The sequence below is a fragment of the Oncorhynchus mykiss genome, chromosome 20 (assembly GCF_013265735.2).
Source record: "Oncorhynchus mykiss isolate Arlee chromosome 20, USDA_OmykA_1.1, whole genome shotgun sequence".
NCBI lineage: Eukaryota > Metazoa > Chordata > Actinopteri > Salmoniformes > Salmonidae > Oncorhynchus > Oncorhynchus mykiss.
In genome coordinates this window covers 36,673,127-36,692,854 of record NC_048584.1, presented here as the reverse complement: position 1 = coordinate 36,692,854, position 19,728 = coordinate 36,673,127, and positions in this window count along the sequence as shown.

Sequence of the window (19,728 nt, the reverse complement as noted above, 5' to 3'; positions counted from 1 at the left end):
GTGGGATGGAGAGGGAGAGGAGAGAAGGGGAGAGGAGAGAGAGAAGGAGAGAGGAGAGGAGAGGAGAGAAGAGGAGAGAAGGGGACAGGATAGAAATGGAGAGGAGAGTAGGGGAGAGGAGAGAAGGGGAGAGGATAGAAGGGGAGAGCAGGGGAGAGGAGAGAAGAAGAGAGGAGAGAAGGGGAGAGGAGGGGAGAGGAGAGCAGGGGAGAGGAGAGAAGGGGAGAGGAGAGGAGACAATGGGTGAGAAGGGGAGAGGAGAGAGAGAAGGGGAGAGGAGGGGAGAGGAGAGAGAGAAGGGGAGAGGAGAGGAAAGAAGGGGAGAGAAAGGGAGAGGAGAAAAGTGGAGAGGAGAGAATTGGAGAGAAGGGGAGAGGAGAGAATTGGAGAGAAGGGGAGAGAAGGGGAGAGAATGGGAGAGAAGGGGAGAGGAGAGAAGGGGAGAGAAGGGGTGAGGAGAGAAGGGGTGAGGAGAGAAGGGGAGAGGAGAGAAGAGGAGAGGTGAGAAGGGGAGAGAATTGGAGAGGAGAGAAGGGGAGAGAAGGGGAGAGGATAGAAGGGGAGAGGTGAGGAGAGGAGAGAGAGAGAAGGGGAGAGAAAGGGAGAGGAGAGAAGGGGAGAGGAGAGAAGGGGAGCGAAGTGGAGAGGCGAGAATGGGAGAGAAGGGGAGAGGAGAGAAGGGGAGAGAAGGGGATAGAACCTGTTGTTCTCTAGCTCATCTCCATTCTCTTGCTTATCTGTAGAAACAGCTGCCTAATCTACAATGAGCGGGTGCATGTGTGCATGTGTGTGTGTGTGTGTGTGTGTGTGTGTGTGTGTGTGTGTGTGTGTGTGTGTGTGTATGTGTGTGTGTGTGTGTGTGTCTGTGTGTGTCTGTGTCTGTGTGTGTCTGTGTGTGTCTGTGTCTGTGTCTGTGTCTGTCTGTGTCTGTGTGTCTGTGTGTGTGTGGCATTGATTCAGTAAGCTGTCGGCCAACACCATGACAGTAAAATAATGAGATTGTAAATAAGACGGATCTTATTTGCACTGCATACAGCTGAGATGCTACTGTATATAGGGTAACACACACACACTCCAACCACAATCTAAACGCTCCCACTAAGTGACTAACAAAGAATGATAATATTGAACCCAAGCAGGAATGCGTTTGTTGACCATTGTCATAATGCAGAAATGTCTTCAATGTTATTAAATGTGAATAAATGAGATCCTCTCCTTGTTTTTTCTTAGAATACTTTTAATGACTATAAAGTGAATGTACAGCGATTCAAATGGATTTCTTTCCCATCTCTCCCATCAACAGGTTGATTCCCAGGCAGGAAGGACCTGTCTAGCTGTGTGTCAGTACCAGCAGGTTAACTCCCAGGCAGGAAGGACCTGTCTAGCTGTGTACCAGCAGGTTAATGCCCAGGCAGGAAGGACCTGTCTAGCTGTCTGTGTGTCAGTATCAGTAGGCTGGTTATAGTCAGGTCCTTGTCCCTGTCTCTGTGTACACACTTACACACACACACAATACCATCTGTGTGCACTATATCATAAGCAAATCCACTGCCTGTTCACCCCGCTATCATCCAGAAGGCGAGGTCAGTACAGGTGCATCAAAGCTGGGACCGAGAGACTGAAAAACAGCTTCTATCTCAAGGCCATCACACTGTTAAACAGCCACCACTAATATTGAGTGGCTGCTGCCAACACACTGACATTGACACTGACTCAACTCCAACCACTTTAATAATGGGAATTGATGGGAAATTATGTAAATATATCACTAGCCACTTTAAACAATGCTACCTTATATAATGTTACTTACCCTACATTATTCATCTCATATGCATACATATATACTGTACTCTATATCATCGACTGCATCCTTATGTAATAAATGTATCACTAGCCACTTTAACCATGCCACTTTGTTTACATACTCACCTCATGTATATACTGTACTCGATACCATCTACTGTATCTTGCCTATGCTGCTCTGTACCATCACTCATTCATATATCCTTATGTACATATTCTTTATCCCCTTACACTGTGTATAAGACAGTAGTTTTGGAATTGTTAGTTAGATTACTTGTTGGTTATTACTGCATTGTCGGAACTAGAAGCACAAGCATTTCGCTACACTCGCATTAACATCTGCTAACCATGTGTATGTGACAAATAAAATTTGATTTGATTTGATTTAATACCAGCAAACAACAAGTGTATTGATGTCATAGACTATTGATGTCATAGAGTATTGATGTCATAGTATATTGATGTCATAGAGTATTGATTTCATAGAGTATTGATGTCATAGAGTATGTCACTAGGGAGACGTCCAGTTCCAACTGGTTTCTCTTTATGACTAATATAGAATGTGGCATTCATTGGAATTGACCTGCAGTACAGTATCACTGGTAAAGTGCTATCATTCAGACAGATAGGACAGGGTTTTGTACACACACGCCACCCCCCTGCCCTTGCAGCCAGCAGTCTGAGTCGTGATTAGTTGGTAACTGTCCATCGTGTCATCAAAGTGGGGTCCTTTGATAGATCAGACGCCCTGCTGGGAGCCTTGGGAAACCGTCAGCGGCCACAGACTGCAATTTTCCTCTGTAACTTGATGTGACACACATACTTACACACACACACACACGTTAGCAACGGGTAGATAGAGGTAATCAGGGATCTAATATGAAACTGGTGAAAGCAATTTCATTCCTTCACAGGAACCTGATACAATTATGTTTGTTGTGTGGCTAGCCACTGGATTACGCTGAATGCAGCCAAAGCTAACCACTTTTGGAGCTATCTAGTACTCTCAAATTGTATCCTGATGTCGACAGCAGATAAGAGTTATATTCCTTATAGAGCTACCTTAGCTAGCTAACATACATTTGGAGAGGACAAGTTATAATAGCTGGCTAGCTAGCTGGCATTAGCAATGTTTAAAATGGCAATGAATCTAGTCAGTTAGCAAACGATGCAACAAAAGTGTAATTTATGATTTAAAAAATAGGCTCTGCAATTCAGGAATCACAGTTGCATGTACACCTTCTACCATTGTTCAATTAGTTAGCCATTTAAACATGTACTTTTTTGCTGAAAACTCTGTTTTTGCCTTTGACCTCATTGGCTTTCATGGATTTTTGTCTGAAGTGTGGCACTCGAGCATGGTTAGCGACAGTTGCTACCATCGGAGCACTGGGCTTGGTTGCACAAAATTCTGAGGCGGGGCTTAGCAAAGGGTCAATAGAAATGAATAGTAACGGGGCCATTTTGTAGGCACTAACTCCGCCATGGCTCATTGGCCAAAGCCTAAGGAGAACTTAATGGGTTTTTTTTCTGGTTTTTGGAAAAAAGCCTAAATAAGGTCAGTGGTAAACACCAGCTTAGGAAATCTTATATGTTTAATTCTATGGGATAATATTCATCAGTTAACGTCACTTTTTGTGAATTTGGAAGCATTAATGTAATCAAAACAACCAAATTCATAAAGGTCATGTTAACTGACCGATATGATGTCATAGAACAAAACGTAGAACATCTCCTGATATCATGACACAAGGCAGTTGCAGACCCAGGAGGCAGAGGGTTGGAGTCTTACAATGTTTATCAATCCAAAAGGTGTAGACAAGAGAATGGTCATGGACAGGCAAAAAGGTCAAAACCAGATCAGAGTCCAGGAGGTACATAGTGGCAGATAGGCTGGTGGTCAAAGCAGGCAGAATGGTCAAGCTGGAGGGATCAGAGTCTAGGAGGTACAGAGTGGGAGACAGACTGGTGGTCAAAGCAGGCAGAATGGTCAAGCTGGAGGGATCAGAGTCTAGGAGGTACAGTACATAGTTGGTAGACAGACTGGTGGTCAAGGCAGGCAGAATGGTCAAGCAGGCAGGTACAGAGTGGCAGACAGACTGGTGGTCAAGGCAAGCAGAATGGTCAAGCAAGCACAGAGTCCAGAAACAGGCAAGGGTCAAAACTGGGGGACTAATTCAAAAAGAGAACAGCAAAGGCAGAAGTACTGTCACACCCTGACCTGAGTATTCTTTGTTTTCTTTCTATATTTTGGTTAGGTCAGGGTGTGACGAGGGTGGTATGTGTGTTTTTGTCTCATCTAGGGTGTTTGTACTGTCTAGGGGTTTTGTAGATTTAAGGGGTTGTTTCCATCTAGGTGTTTATGTAGGTCTATAGTTGCCTCGATTGGTTCTCAATTAGATGCAGGTGTTTATCGTTGTCTCTGATTGGGAACTATATTTAGGCAGCCATCTTCTTTGGGTATTTTGTGGGTTATTGTCTATGTTATGTTGCACGTTAGCACATTGTTTATATAGCGGTCACGGTCGTCTTATTCGTTTTGTTGTTTTTGTTTAAGTGTTCTTCGTGTTCTTCATTAAATAAGGAAGAATGTATTCTAACCACGCTGTGCTTTGGTCTACTCCATACGACGATCGTGACAGAATCACCCAGCAACCAAGGACCAAGCGGCGTGGTAACGGGCAGCGGCAGCAGCGAACACAAGACTCCTGGACTTGGGAGGAGATATTAGACGGTAAGGGACCATGGGAACAGCCGGGTGAATATCACCGTCCCAAGGCAGAGCCGGAGACAGCGAAGGCCAAGAGGCGCTGGTATGAGGAGGCAGCGCGGCTGGAAGCCCGAGAGGCAGCCCCAAAAAATGTCTTGGGGGGTGGCACACAGGGAGTGTGGCGAAGTCAGGTAGGAGACCTGCGCCAACTTCCTGTGCTTAGCGGAGAGAGAGAGAAACCGGGCAGGCACCGTGTTATGCGTTGGAGCACACAGTGTCCCTGGTGCGTGTGCACAGCCCGGTGCGGTACATTCCAGCTCCTCGTACCGGCCGGGCTAGAGTGGGCATCGAGCCAGGTGCCATGAAGCCGGCTCTACGCATATGGTCTCCAGTGCGTCTCCTCGGGCCGGCGTATATGGCACCTGCTTTACGCATGGTGTCCCCTGTTCACTAGCACAGCCCAGTGCGGGCTATTCCACCTCACCGCACTGGCCTGGCTACGGGGAGCATACAACCAGGTAAGGTTGAAACCAGGAAACACAGGGATAAATACACTGGCACAGAGAGACAGGGAACACAGGGATAAATACACGGGTACAGAGAGACAGGGAACACAGGGATAAATACACTGGCACAGAGAGACATGGAACACAGGGATAAATACACTGGTACAGAGAGACAGGAAACACAGGGATAAATACACTGGGGAAAATAAGCGACACCTGGAGGGGGTGGAGACCATAACGAGGACAGGTGAAACAGATCAGGGTGCGACACCTGAGCCTGTGTTAACCTCCGACTTCATAGTTTGCCATTTATTGTTGTGATTATTGTTGATAGTTCATACATGTAACGACAAACAATTGTGGTGTAAGAGAGTCCATGTGGGTGAAGCAGAAGACATGCAGTGCCTTACACACACACACACACACACACACACACACTTTCCTGTGTCAGACTTTCTAGTTATCCCAAACCCCATTCATTTCCTCATTGGAATGGCTGAACGAGCCAGAGGTAACTCATGTCTGGTTATTAGGACTACAAGCTAGTGAGCTCTATTGGAATAAAGGAAGAACTTTTCAACTCGTTCAGTCAAAATAAAGAATGTTTAGACTCATTTTGTTAATTTCATTCAGTAATGTCTTGAACCGCAGAACCACCCACCGGCCAACGACAAATTGAAAACTGATTCTAAACTCACTGAATGATTCTACAAGCAACCACACGGGGCTTATTGGAGCTGACATTTGTGACTGGGACTTAGACAAGGGTGCTTCAAACAATGTACATTTGTTGATTGCTAGCCATACAAAAATGATTTTTTTTTTATTGATACCTTTGAAACGAGGTCTAGCTGTGTCCATCAATAACATTCAATAATCAATTGATCGTATTCATTCTTGCATCATGTATTTTTTCTTCTCTGTGCTGCCCGCAGTATAATCTATTTTCTCTGTGCGCACATGACAGACAGTTAGTGGTCTGAGGAGAAGCAGATATTAATCCTGCTGTAGAATTCGTTGCGGCCAGCAGGTCAAATGAACGAGTCACTTGGAAAAACTAATCATGACTTTCGAATCAGTAAAATAAAATTCGGGAAAAAAAGGGATTTGTAAAATGATGAATCGTTCCGCTGTTTCCATGGTTCCCATTGAAAGGCAACAGGTAGGAAGAGCTGAGGAGGGCGGGGGGGGGGGTGTATGTGTTCCGATGTCCTGCTCTTTGAATTAGCTTGACAGGCTAATGTAGGTAACAACGTAGCTAGCAAATTACGATGGATTCTGCTACTTATGAGCTGCGATGAATTAGCTTCCCAGATAATGTAGGGAGAAAGAGAGAGAGAGAGAGAGAGAGAGAAAGGGAATGAAAGAGAAAGCGAGAGACAGGAGAGGTAAAGAAAAGGGGAAAGAGAGAGAGAGACAGAAAGGGAGGGAAAGAGAAAGCGAGAGAAAGGAGAGGTAAAGAAAAGGAGGGAGAAAGAGAGAGAGAGAGAGTGATGTCAGCAAGCGGGAAACACTGCCTGAAGAAGATGAGAACATTCTGGCCTCATCTGGGACAAAAGAGCAGAGGAATATGACGGTTGCCATAGTCACACCACTCATCTAAAGAGCTAGTCTTCACCCGGTGTCTTTGAGATATATTTTAGGCTACAGTCACAGGGTGATACTCTATGAGATATGAATAGCCTCCATTCATGTTTCGTGTTTCTTTAAAAAAGCTGCTTATGGTGTTGATGTGCATTCAGCTCCAAGTAAATAACCTTGACTACCAGTAATAGATCACTGCTAAGAGAAAGCTGTCAGCAAGGCCAGCTGTGGACATTGGCTAAAACAAAGAGAAGTTGAAAAAAATGGATAATAATGTTTTTTCTGTCAGTTTTATTCAATACTGGCAACTGGCTTCTGGCAGCTTCTATACATTTTATTCAAAATGTGTATAGAAATACAGTAGTATAGAGTAGCTCTCCAATAAATTCACCTCAGATCGAACTATTTGAAAAGCAAAATCTAGACTGAGAATTAGGAGAGGGTGGTCGGCCATTTCAGACCTATGTCACCCTCTCTGACCTCTCGCTCCTCTAGGGAAACTCTTGAGCTGTGACCCCAAACACATGCATTACACACACAAACATGAGGTGACATGAGAGAGAGAGAGAGAGAGAGAGAGAGAGAGAGAGAGAGAGAGAGAGAGAGAGAGAGAGAGAGAGAGAGAGAGAGAGAGAGAGAGAGAGAGAGAGAGAGAGAGAGAGAGAGAGAGAGAGAGAGAGAGAGAGAGAGAGAGACGTACACCGTTTTGGGGCGAGGGGCTGAAGCGCGAGGGTGGCTTTGTTCCTCTGAGAAGTTTGGAATAGTATACAGGTCAAAGGTCATGGTCGGTTGACCCCAGGGCCATCACTCAGACTGGAGGTCATGGAGGTTCCCCAGAGAAGAGGGTTAGGGTACTTAATCCTCTTAAACTGACCTCTCAAACACACACACACACAAGCAGGCAAGCACGCACTTCCGCCGAGAGAGAGCTTATCTGACCGCTCGGCACGCCAGATCGGCCTCATCTCATGTAGATTGTGACCATAAGAAAGTCTTCAGCCCATCATGAGTTTAACTGATACAACACTTCACATCATGAGTTTGACTGATACAACACTTCACATCATGAGTTTGACTGATACTTCACATCATGAGTTTGACTGATACTTCACATCATGAGTTTGACTGATACTTCACATCATGAGTTTGACTGATACTTCACATCATGAGTTTGACTGATACAACACTTCACATTATGAGTTTGACTGATACTTCACATTATGAGTTTAACTGATACAACACTTCACATCATGAGTTTAACTGATACAACACTTCACATTATGAGTTTAACTGATACAACACTTCACATCATGAGTTTGACTGATACTTCACATCATGAGTTTAACTGATACAACACTTCACATTATGAGTTTAACTGATACAACACTTCACATCATGAGTTTGACTGATACTTCACATCATGAGTTTGACTGATACAACACTTCACATTATGAGTTTGACTGATACTTCACATTATGAGTTTAACTGATACAACACTTCACATTATGACTTTGACTGATACAACACTTCACATCATGAGTTTGACTGATACTTCACATCATGAGTTTGACTGATACTTCACATTATGAGTTTAACTGATACAACACTTCACATTATGACTTTGACTGATACAACACTTCACATTATGAGTTTGACTGATACTTCACATTATGAGTTTAACTGATACAACACTTCACATCATGAGTTTGACTGATTCTTCACATCCTGAGTTTGACTGATTCTTCACATCATGAGTTTAACTGATACAACACTTCACATCATGAGTTTAACTGATACAACACTTCACATCATGAGTTTAACTGATACTTCACATTATGAGTTTGACTGATACTTCACATAATGAGTTTGACTGATACAACACTTCACATTATGAGTTTGACTGATACTTCACATCATGAGTTTAACTGATAAAACACTTCACATTATGAGTTTAACTGATACAACACTTCACATCATGAGTTTAACTGATACTTCACATTATGAGTTTGACTGATACTTCACATAATGAGTTTGACTGATACAACACTTCACATTATGAGTTTGACTGATACTTCACATCATGAGTTTAACTGATAAAACACTTCACATTATGAGTTTAACTGATACAACACTTCACATCATGAGTTTAACTGATACAACACTTCACATCATGAGTTTAACTGATACAACACTTCACATAATGAGTTTGACTGATACAACACTTCACATTATGAGTTTGACTGATACTTCACATCATGAGTTTAACTGATAAAACACTTCACATTATGAGTTTAACTGATACAACACTTCACATCATGAGTTTAACTGATACAACACTTCACATCATGAGTTTGACTGATACTTCACATTATGAGTTTGACTGATACTTCACATTATGAGTTTGACTGATACTTCACATCATGAGTTTGACTGATACAACACTTCACATTATGAGTTTGACTGATACTTCACATTATGAGTTTGACTGATACTTCACATTATGAGTTTGACTGATACTTCACATTATGAGTTTGACTGATACAACACTTCACATAATGAGTTTGACTGATACTTCACATCAGGAGTTTAACTGATACAACACTTCACATAATGAGTTTGACTGATACTTCACATTATGAGTTTGACTGATACTTCACATTATGAGTTTAACTGATACAACACTTCACATCATGAGTTTAACTGATACAACACTTCACATCATGAGTTTGATTGATACTTCACATCATGAGTTTGATTGATACTTCACATCATGAGTTTGACTGATACTTCACATCATGAGTTTGACTGATACAACACTTCACATCATGAGTTTGACTGATACTTCACATCATGAGTTTGACTGATACAACACTTCACATAATGAGTTTAACTGATACAACACTTCACATAATGAGTTTGATTGATACTTCACATCATGAGTTTGATTGATACTTCACATCATGAGTTTGACTGATACTTCACATCATGAGTTTGACTGATACAACACTTCACATCATGAGTTTGACTGATACAACACTTCACATCATGAGTTTAACTGATACAACACTTCACATCATGACTTTGACTGATACTTCACATCATGAGTTTGACTGATACAACACTTCACATTATGAGTTTGACTGATACAACACTTCACATCATGACTTTGACTGATACTTCACATCATGAGTTTGACTGATACTTCACATCATGAGTTTGACTGATACTTCACATCATGAGTTTGACTGATACAACACTTCACATCATGAGTTTGACTGATACAACACTTCACATCATGAGTTTGATTGATACTTCACATCATGAGTTTGACTGATACTTCACATCATGAGTTTGACTGATACAACACTTCACATCATGAGTTTAACTGATTCTTCACATCATGAGTTTAACTGATACTTCACATCATGAGTTTGACTGATACAACACTTCACATCATGAGTTTGACTGATACAACACTTCACATCATGAGTTTGATTGATACTTCACATCATGAGTTTGACTGATACTTCACATCATGAGTTTGACTGATACAACACTTCACATCATGAGTTTGACTGATACTTCACATCATGAGTTTAACTGATACAACACTTCACATCATGAGTTTGACTGATTCTTCACATCCTGAGTTTGACTGATACTTCACATCATGAGTTTGACTGATACAACACTTCACATAATGAGTTTAACTGATACAACACTTCACATCATGAGTTTAACTGATACAACACTTCACATCATGAGTTTGACTGATACAACACTTCACATTATGAGTTTAACTGATACTTCACATTATGAGTTTAACTGATACAACACTTCACATTATGAGTTTAACTGATACAACACTTCACATAATGAGTTTGACTGATACTTCACATTATGAGTTTAACTGATACAACACTTCACATTATGAGTTTAACTGATACAACACTTCACATTATGAGTTTGACTGATACTTCACATCATGAGTTTGACTGATAAAACACTTCACATTATGAGTTTAACTGATAAAACACTTCACATTATGACTTTGATTGATACTTCACATCATGAGTTTAACTGATACTTCACATCATGAGTTTGACTGATACAACACTTCACATCATGAGTTTAACTGATACAACACTTCACATTATGAGTTTAACTGATACAACACTTCACATCATGAGTTTGACTGATACAACACTTCACATCATGAGTTTGATTGATACTTCACATCATGAGTTTGACTGATACTTCACATCATGAGTTTGATTGATACTTCACATCATGAGTTTGACTGATTCTTCACATCCTGAGTTTGACTGAATCTTCACATAATGAGTTTGACTGATACAACACTTCACATAATGAGTTTAACTGATACAACACTTCACATCATGAGTTTGACTGATTCTTCACATCCTGAGTTTGACTGATACTTCACATAATGAGTTTGACTGATACAACACTTCACATCATGAGTTTGACTGATACAACACTTCACATCATGAGTTTGATTGTTACAACACTTCCCAATGAGACCCAGTTTACTCATGCATAATGGTTGCATCCAATAAGACACCCTATTCCCTTTATAGTGCAATACTTTTGACCAGAGCCCTATGGGCACTGTATAGGGAATAGGGTGTATACAGAATAGGGTGTATAGGGAATAGGGTGTATAGAGAATAGGGTGTATAGGGAATAGGGTGTATAGAGAATAGGGTGCCATTTGGGACAAAGCGTAATGCCTTTCACACTTCACTCCAGAACATAACAGCTCATTAATGACTACAGAGGCCTCATTTTTTCACTAGACGAGTAAATACGTAATAACAGAGAATAAGGGTTTTCTCTTCAAATCCCATTCAGAGCGCAAGTCAAGCTTAAAGGATGTTTGTGACTGTCTCCTCTATGTGTTTTAGAATGAATAATGCAAGAACACGTCTCTTCTCTCAGTATGATAATGATTAATAAGCATGCATTTATATAATCTGTTGAGAGGAATACACACCAGACAACAAGGCAATCATGTTAAAAACTGTCTCATAAAGAGCATCCTGTTATCATTTGAATTGTTTGGGAGAAGTTACAGCAGTGAGTTTAAAAGTATCTTGACACATCCTTTGGCACAAAATGTACCCTACATAGTGCACTACATCAGATCTGGTCAAAAGTACACTCTTAGAAAAAAAAAAAGGTGTTATCTAGAACCTAAAAGGGTTCTTCGACTGTCCCCATAGGAGAACCCTTTACAGAAACATTTTTGGTTCAAGGTTGTGCCCTTTTGGGTTCCATGTAGAACCCTTTCCAGAGGGTTCTACATGGAACCCATATGAGTGCTACCTGGAACCAAAGAGGGTTCTACCTGGAACCAAAAAAAGGCTTCTCCTATGGGGACAACCAAAGAACCCTTTTGGAAGAGTGTAGTGCACTATATAGGGAAGAGGCTGTCATCTGGAACACACTCCTTGAGCCAAAGTGCATGATAAAAACCTTGGTAGCTTGGTAGTTTGTAAAGACAGGATGAAAACAGCAACTACGTCAATAGCACCATAGACAAGCACCTTAGTTTCTTTCTCATTAAACGGTTTTCTCTTTTTCTTTCTTACACTCTAGTTTGTTTCGTTTACTTTCCTTGTCTATCTCTAAATCCCTTTCTAATGTGTTTACTCTTTTATCTATCTTTGTGTCTCGGTGTGGAGGTGATTTCATATTGGATTCCCACAGTGTGATTGCTTGATCACGACCCAGATGTTCATTGATGTATGGTTTTGTCGGTGTGTGTGGGTGGAATGGAATGATTACGTTCCTGTGAGGCAGAGGAATGACTACCGGGAGACATGTGCACATAAAACACAAACAAGGAACATACACACACGTTGTTGAGTAGGGAACAGGTGTTTCTTTAGCTATAAATGCACAGCCATGTACGTAACACCACCCATACCTTTCTCTCTCTCTTCAGAGGACAAAAAAAAAGGAGAAGAAAGTTGCCATGAGAATGTGAACAGAAAAGTAACTGTAATTTTCCAAAAACAAAAGGGAGTGATTTCCAGTCAGATCCGAACAATTATTTTACCACTTTAAAACGCTGCCTATGTAGTGTCAGTGACAGGCTGAACATCAGAAAGTAACCATTACACAGAGAAACGAAAGAACTTTAATGAATCCTCTTTATGGGATCAGGATCCCACACTACAGTACATCACATCAGCATTCAGCCCTCAGATAAATGCTCAAAAATGAAGTGAGTAAGAGAAAACATGGTAAACAGGGTTTTAAAAAACTCCACAACATCAAAAATTATTCGGGTGCTTAGTAAATTATACTTGAAAACATTGTTATTTTGAAGTTGTTATCTTTACTTGAATATAATTAGTACTTTACTCTACTTCACTTGTTCAACCCCCCCCCCCTCTAAAAAAAATACAAACAGAATTCAACACAAGATAAATGCCTAATCTAAACAACTATTTGTGTGTAAAAACAACTATAAGGAAAATTGTGTTCAACTTACTACATTTTCATAATATTTCCTTTTAACTTAAGAATTCGAAGTTCATCCAACAACTTGCCATGTGGTTCTATTTTCAGTTTTTCTCTATTTTCAGTTTTTTTAACTTTACAAAACTTTTGCATGTTTGAAGAACGAAAAGCACATTTGTATATTAGTATCAAACAGTTTGTTATGCTATGAGGTGTAATGGATCATGATGAATGGATATCAAACCATCAGGCAAGACATTCAATAATAAGACCACCCATTCTCACCATCGGTAAGATCATGTGCGCCACTCTTGACAGAGGCAAATGCATCAAGCTACAGTGCAATGCTGGCAGCTTTACTGCCAGTCAGTATTAGTGGAATGCGCTCAACAATTCCTGCTAAAGTGGATAAAAAGGATGAGGCGATGAAATACATTAAGCCATGTTTAACACTAAGACATGATCAATGAAAGTAACCAATCAGAAAGTAACTAATCAGAAAGTAACCAATCAGAAAGTAACCAATCAGAAAGTAACCAATCAGAAAGTAACCAATCAGAAAGTAACTAATCAGAAAGTAACCAATCAGAAAGTAACTAATCAGAAAGTAACCAATCAGAAAGATTAGGTATATCTAAATGTACAACAGCTCTGGATTTGATCAAATTAACTTGGATCTCAGCCATTTATTTATGCTGGACTTAATATATTAGAGTTTGTGAAATATTAAAAGTAAAAATATATAATGTTGGAAATACTCAAAAAGCTGACGCAAATAGTTGCCTCAATTGGTTTAAGTGAAACTAGCACAATATTTTTTTACAGTGCTGATCTCCCACCTCATTGACAGAGCACAACGCCCCCTGAAGCCCCCATGTACCAATGGGGCCTAAGGTTCCCCAGCAGCCTGTAGTAGGCATACTCAACCCTCAGCCTTGCTACCCAGCATCCCCTTGAGCATGCCCACCACGTCCACAGACATCTGTCCCTATATGAACAGACAAAATAATTACAAATTCACAAAACACAAAACAATGGTTGAGCATGCTTTGTAATGTTTCTAAAACAATACATGTATTACTAGTATGTGATATAATATTACATTAATTTTTTTGTGACCTGAGTCTTTTAACCAAAATATTAAGGATGAGACAAAAATGTTCAACTTCCCATTTAATGGCGGGCGGTTACCGTGGTAACGCCACTTCAGTCATGCTCGTGCCAGTGAGATTGAGTCTGACTAGTAGAAGCGTCTTCCCTAGAAAAACAACCTAGCTTGTGAATAAAACCATGTGAATACCCGAGAAATACAAGGACAAAGTCTCACTTCAGTAGACTTTTGTTTTGAGTAAACTAGACAAACCTTTACGCCTGTGCACAGCACTTCTAAAAATGAAACTTTCACTCAGCTCTTCACATGAGCACCTTGAACACAGGCAGTGTTGCAGCGTGAGGTGGAATGGGCGATACATTATAGGATTCGCAGGTCTTTGACTTCATTTAGTCGCTATGAAACAAAACGGAGGGAAAACCGCTACTGCAGCATTTATTTGACTATATATGTGATCATACTTGACTATTTTTAAAATCAGAGGTGCAACTTTCACTGGGGATAGGGGGGACATGTCCACCCCACATTCTGAAATAGCATTTTCGTGAACTCCCCATGTTCTGGGGTCTTGAAAGAACAGCCACCCTTTACCCTCCCGCAGTGTTCCCGCAGCAGGAGTGACATTCAGAGGAGGCACAACGCAATCTTGGCCCTCCTTCCACTGATCAGCGCGTGTGTTATTGGACACATTGCCCGATAAGTTGCTGGGAAGGATTCAGAGACCTCTGTTACTACCCGTTTAAGCAAGCGGGATGATCCGATCCCAGCTCTCTCTCAGCTTCCTCCACAGATCTGCTCATGCTCTACATCATGTACCCTAGCTTTGTGCATCCTTCACCCAGCAGGCTTGAATGCAGGCTGGCTGAAGACGACATTTGTGACTGTAAGATGGGTCTAATGGAACAGTGGTTCTTCATACAACCACATCCATGTCGGTGTGCTGGCCTTCCTGGGATGTCAAGCTTGAAGGACAGACTGATAGAAAAAAAAGGGTGAGGCCAGTCAAATGAACCCCCTCCAACCTCAAGAGGAACAGCTGTTTGTCCAGGCCCAGCCGACCCACCCTCCTCAGCAGTTTTGTACGCTGTCTCCATCCCACTAAGACCATCATGATATACCAATCCCTGGGCTGCTTGTGGATGGAAACCCATGACATTAGGACAATGTCCACTAGGCCCCGTCAACCTTTTTGTAGTGGCAGGTACTGTACAAGGCCGCAGCTCGAATCCAGTGCTGACCAGAATGAATGAACAAGCATCCTTTGAAGCTCCTGTTTTAAACCTCTGGCTGTGACACTATCAGTCTGTGACACAGGGTGTAAGTGGCCAAGCTGTTGGCTACCAGAAGCCTTCCTATATAGGACAGCAACCATTTCCCCTGAGATAGTCTGGCACACACCTTCTCCACTAAAATCTCCCAGTTATTTTTCTGAAACTCCTCTGAGCCTAAAAAACTAAAACTGTCCATTCCTACCCCACTGCAACCCCGCTGGTAGCTGTGTGTGTGTGTGTGTGTGTGTGTGTGTGTGTGTGTGTGTGTGTGTGTGTGTGTGTGTGTGTGTGTGTGTGTGTGTGTGTGTGTGTGTGTGTGTGTGTGCGTGTGCGTGCGTGTGCGTGTGCAAAAAAGCATCAATGTCGGCAGTGAATTCAGAAACTCAAAGTGGCTTTTGGTAATTTCAGAAAAAAGGTTTTAATGTAACAGATATGAATCAGAACTTACATTGTGCATCCAGACTATTTAGTTTGAAAGTCCACATAATGGATAACACTCAATGAGAGGTGCTCAAATAAATTAAGCATCAAGTATTGGGAGTAAATAGCATTCTACATAGTAGGCTGATTGGGTATGGGGAAATAGAACATTTTATATTATGTGATATTTTGAACACACACACACATAGCTGCGGGGCCTCTCCTATTCTACTGGCGCTCAATGGTCCTTTTTTAAACAATCAAATGTACTGAGATAAAACTAGACATAAAACACAGACAGGGGGTGGTGGAAAGAGAGAAAAGGACGGGAGAAGATGAATGGATGAAGAGGGGAGGAAGAATAAAAACAGATGAGGGAACTACTCCAACCCTCTTCAACCACAGCATGATGACAAAGACTGATACAGACTTCTGTTCTCCAGACCCCTGCAGGAAAGGAGCTTAACAACCTGATTGGCTATCCATTAGCTATGTCCCCCTACGTCTTTCCTAACGCTGGCACTCTCATGCCGTTGGGTTTGTCACCATGGCAACCCAGTGGCAGAAACCGTACTTCTTCTTAATGGTCACCGCGGGCCCTACTGACTCTCACTGCAGGTGCTGTAACCAGCGTGTGTAGAACATCAGTCGAGCACATACACACACACGCGCGTTCGGATGCTCTCACACATGCGCGTACACACACACACACACACACACACACACATGCGCGCGTTCGGATGCTCTCACCCATGCACGTACACACACACACACAAACACACACACACACACATGCACTGTGACGTGATCCTTCGTTGCTCTCTTGTTCAACTGCCAATACTGTAGTAGCTGTTCTCCCTGTCTTTTGCCTGGTACAGTAGATATGGTGCTACACTACACCACAGTAGTTGACTGTCTTTTGCCTGCCAGTCCATTGCCTGGCCGAGTGTGAAAAAGCCTGTAGAGTGTAGAGGACTGCTGGATCAATGACCTGATGTGAGTCAAGAGAACAGCCCCACAAGGTAACCAGGGAGTCAGTGTGTGTGTGTGTATCTTTGTATGTGTGTGTGTGTGTGTGTGTTTGTGTGTGGTAGTATTGATCCAGTGTCCTAAATTGTCCCGGTAAATCTAGTAATCTCACACACTATAGCCATCTGGCTGGCTGCAACACACATCTTCAGACACCTCAACAAGCACACAAGATCAACACAGATCAACACTATCACACAGATCAACACTATCACACAGATCAACACTCTATCACACAGATCAACACAGATCAACACTATCACACAGATCCACACTATCACACTGATCGACACTATCACACAGATCAACACTCTATCACACAGATCAACACTCTATCACACTGATCAACACTCTATCGCACAGATCAACACTATCACACAGATCAACACTCAATCACACAGATCAACACTATCACACAGATAAACACTATCACACAGATCAACACACTATCACACAGATCAACACTCTATCACACAAGTCAACACAGATCAACACTATCACACAGATCAACACTATCACACAGATCAACACTCTATCACACAGATCAACACTATCACACAGATCAACACTATCACACAGATCAATACTATCACACAGATCAACACTATCACACAGATCAACACTATCACACAGATCAACACTCTATAACACAGATCAATACTATCACACAGATCAACACTCTATCACACAGATCAACACATTATCACACAGATCAACACTATCACACAGATCATAGAGTGTTGATCACACAGATCAACACTCTATCACACAGATCAACACTATCACACAGATCAACACTCTATCAACACAATCACACAGATCAACATTCTATCACACAGATCAACACTATCACCCACATCAACACTCTATGACACCGATCAACACTATCACACTGATCAACACTTTGTGATGGAAGGTTTGGTTGGGTGTAATTGTGTTGCTGTCCTGGGGCTCTGTGGGGTCTGTTTGTGAACAGAGCCCCAGGACTAGCTGGTTGACAGGACTCTTCTTTAGGTTCATCTCCTTGCAGATTTGGGCTTTGTGATGGATGGTTTGGGAATCGCTGTCCTTTAGGTGGTTGTGGAATTTTAACGTCTCTATTATGGATTTTGATAATTAGTGGGTATAGTCCTAATTCTGCTCTGCATGCATTATTGGGATATTTGTATAGAATTCTGCATGCAGTCTCAATTGAGAACACGTGTAAGATGTGTAAAAGCCATAACATGAAGAACGTGTCCACAACTCTGACAAGTGTCTGTCTGTGTGCGTCCGTCTACTGGCATTCGATCCTAACCTTGAAAAAGCGACTTGAGCAAAATAGAATAATAGGTGTATGTTTAGGGGCTTTCATGACATGTCACCTAGTGTTTGGCTGCCCTTGAAGAAAGAGTCAATTCCCTGATGGAGAAAATGTGTTGGTTGGTTTGTTGTGCAACTTGTACAATGAAACTGAACCTCCTGCTAACATTGTGTCTCAAAGTACAGCATGGTCGCACATGTGCTCACACAACACCCCCCCCCCCCACCAATGGATCTAAAGCTCATTTAGCACACAAATTAATCTCCATGGCTACGGAAGCCCTTGGGCATCACAACACAGTATTCTAATGTTCCATCAACATGCCCCAGGCAAAAGCCACTAAGCCGCCAAGGCCAGACACTGTTACACAACAGCCCTATCCACCTAACGCCATACAGTCAGTGCTGTTGGATTGGCTAATTAACTAGCAAATGCCATCACTGTAATGGGGAGTTTAACACCATTCAATGTCTCCAGAGACCAGACACAAAACAAAGAATGAAAAAACATTTGAAAATAATGATTATAGTTACTGGGAATTAAGTTATTATAAAATATGCAAATGAGGAAACAATTATATTATACTGAGTAATTCACTATCCATAATTGAATTACAGTGATAACATCCAGGCTGTATCACAACCGGCCGTGATTGGGAGTCCCATAGAGAGGCGGCGCACAATTGGCCCAGCGTTGTCCGAGTTAGGCCAGTGTAGGCTGTCATTGTAAATAATAATTTGTTCTTAACTGATTTGCCTAGTTAAATAACGGTTAAATAATAAATAAATAAATATAATAATAATAATAATAATATGGGTATTACAATTAGTAGGGACTGAGGTGATTGGAGGATTATATGATACAATGTTGCCTAAAAAAACAATGTCCAATCATAAATATCTTTCATACTCCATCAGAGAGCTCCTATTGGCTCATGGCAGTGAGACTAAACGATCTAGGAAGAGGCACATTTTTTGCTAGATTATTCATTCTTATAAAATACTGTGCATACTGTGGGAACAAAAAAAAAAGGTGAGCTCAGGTTCAACTAGAAATAAAATAGCTGAAAGCTGGTGCATTGAATGAAGCGTTTGTTCATAACCCTGGTGAGCAGCAAACCATTCACAGCTGATTGGATTTATATAGTGCTTTTCCTGATGCACAGAGTGCTTGCTTAGTAAGAGGGAAAATAGACAGCGATATTAAATTCCTGAATGTTGTATACAAATCTCTCTACTGTAATTACCAGCTCTTTGTAGTTCACTACTCTATTGTAGGGCACCATCCTATTGTAGTGCAATACCCTATTGTAGTTCACTACTCTATTTTAGGACACTACCTTATTGTAGTTCACTGCAACACTACCCTATTGTAGTTCACTACTCTATTTTAGGACACTACCCTATTGTAGTGCACTACAACACTACCCTATTGTAGTTCACTACTCTATTTTAGGACACTACCCTATTGTAGTGCACTACAACACTACCCTATTGTAG